Genomic DNA, 3,049 nt, shown 5'->3' with positions numbered 1-3,049 from the left:
GTGGTCAGTCATTGGCAGTTTGATAGTCTGAGTTAAATGAGCCCAGTTAGAAGTCTGTGTGACATTCTGATGCGGAGTTATGAGGTCACAAAGTTTGATCCAATGTTAAGTCTATGGGATTTTTCCGACGGTCCCGGGACGTTTTTCGGAAAACCGAAAGTCGGATCAGTCGGAAAAGATATAGCAACTCGAGTCAGAATAGTTCGGAGGTCTGACCCGAGTTTGATGGTCATAGCTTGAAAGGCCTAGGACGAGATAGAGTTTAATTTTTAGTCTCAGAAGAAGAATAATAATATTAATAATAATAAGTTTAATAGGATAACAGTAGTCTGGCTTGCTACACAAGCCAGCCTAATAAGTTTAATAGGATAACAGTAGTCTGGCTTGCTACACAAGCCAGCCTAATAATAACTAGATTCTTAAAGTTTGAGAACAAACTTTGAGGCTGGCTTGTGAAAGCCTGACGGTAATAGTTTATTTAAACAGTTTTAAAAAGTATGAAAAGATAGATAGATAGATAGATAGATAGATAGATAGATAGATAGATAGATAGATAGATAGATAGATAGATGTTGTTAGCATGATTCTAGCATGATTTAGCATGTTGTTAGCATGATTCTAGCATGATTTAGCATGTTACTAGCATGATTCTAGCATGAATTAGCATGTTACTAGCATGATTCTAGCATGAATTAGCATGTTGTTAGCATAATTCTAGCATGAATTAGCATGTTACTAGCATGATTCTAGTATGAATTAGCATGTTACTAGCACGATTCTAGCATGAATTAGCATGTTACTAGCATGATTCTAGCATGAATTAGCATGTACCTAGCATGATATTAACATGAATTAGCATGTTACTAGCATGATTTTAGCATGAATTAACACGATTCTAGCATCAATTAGCATGTTGTTAGCATGATTCTAGCATGAATTAGCATGTTACTAGCATGATTCTAGCATGAATTATCATGTTGTTAGCATGATTCTAGCATGAATTAGTATGTTACTAGCATGAATCTAGCATGAATTAGCATGTTACTAGCATGATTCTAGCATGAATTAGCATGTTGTTAGCATGATTCTAGCATGAATTAGCATTTGACTAGCATGATTCTAGCATAAATTAGCATGTTGTTAGCATGATTCTAGCATGAATTAGCATGTTACTAGCATGATTCTAGCATGAAATAGCATGTTGTTAGCATGATTCTAACATGAATTAGCATGCTACTAGCATGATTCTAGCACGAATCAGCATGTTGTTAGCATGATTCTAACATGAATTAGCATGTTGCTAGCATGATTCTAGCATGAATTAGCATGTTGTTAGCATGATTCTAGCATGAATTAGCATGTGACTAGCATGATTCTATCATGAATTAGCATGTTGTTAGCATGATTCTAGTATGAATTAGCATGTGACTGGCATGATTCTAGCATAAATTAGCATGTGACTAGCATGATTCTAGCATGAATTAGCATGTAACTAGCATGATTCTAGCATGAATTAGCATGTGACTAGCATGATTCTAGCATGAATTAGCATGTAACTAGCATGATTCTAGCATGAATTAGCATGTTGTTAGCATGATGGATAGATAGAGGTAGATAGATAGATAGATAGATAGATAGATAGATAGATAGATAGATAGATAGATAGATAGATAGATAGATAGATAGATAGATAGAGATAGATAGATAGATAGATAGATAGATAGATAGATAGATAGATAGTTAGAGATAGATAGATAGATAGATAGATAGATAGATAGATAGATAGAGATAGATAGATAGATAGATAGATAGATAGATAGATAGATAGATAGATAGATAGATAGAGATAAATAAATATATAGATAGATAGATAGATAGATAGATAGATAGATAGATAGATAGATAGATAGATAGATAGATAGATAGATATAGATAGATAGATAGATAGATAGATAGATAGATAGATAGATAGATAGATAGATAGATAGATAGATAGTTATAGATAGATAGATAGATAGATAGATAGATAGATAGATAGATAGATAGATAGATAGATAGATAGATAGATAGATGGTGTGTGAGCCTGATTCAAACAAGCCAACCCCCGTCTCTCTACGATGTTCTGATGCTGAGATATAGCTGCTGTTATATCGTTGCTAGGTTAGTCTGTTTTGTTGCTATGGAGTTGATTGACAGCTTAGACTGATGATGTATCAAAGCTTCTTGCCAGTATGAACAGTTAAACACAACCCCCATGTCTCTATCACACTGCAGCATGACAATATCAGTCTGAACCTCTTTAATGGCAGTCTATGGGACAGTTGCTAGGGTGCAGTATCTGGTTGTTAGGGTGTGGCTGGAAGGTTAAAAGGCCATCAGTGATTGGCTGCTGGCTAGACTGAGTTAAATGAGCTCAATCATTAGTCTGTAGGACAGTCTGATGCAGAGTTATGAGCTCACAAAGTTTGATCCCATGTAAAGTCAATGAGAGTCTTTTGCAATGGAAGTCTATGGGATGGTTTCTAGGGTCCAAAAGTGGTTGCTAGGGCGTGGCCAGAAAGTTTAAAGGTGGTCAGTCATTGGCAGTTTGATAGTCTGAGTTAAATGAGCCCAGTTAGAAGTCTGTGTGACATTCTGATGCGGAGTTATGAGGTCACAAAGTTTGATCCAATGTTACGTCTATGGGATTTTTCCGACGGTCCCGGGACGTTTTTCGGAAAACCGAAAGTCGGATCAGTCGGAAAGAATATAGCAACTCGAGTCAGAATAGTTCGGAGGTCTGACCCGAGTTTGATGGTCATAGCTTGAAAGGCCTAGGACGAGATAGAGTTTAATTTTTAGTCTCAGAAGAAGAATAACTAGATTCTTAAAGTTTGAGAACAAACTTTGAGGCTGGCTTGTGAAAGCCTGACGGTAATAGTTTATTTAGTTTAAACAGTTTTTAAAACTATGAAAAGATAGATAGATAGATAGATAGATAGATAGATAGATAGATAGATAGATAGATAGATAGATAGATAGATTAGCATGTTATTAGCATGATTCTAGC

This window comes from Danio rerio, chromosome 22 (genome assembly GCF_052040795.2).
Source record: "Danio rerio strain M-AB ecotype USA chromosome 22, GRCz13ab, whole genome shotgun sequence".
Lineage (NCBI taxonomy): Eukaryota > Metazoa > Chordata > Actinopteri > Cypriniformes > Danionidae > Danio > Danio rerio.
This window is presented reverse-complemented; position numbering follows the sequence as displayed.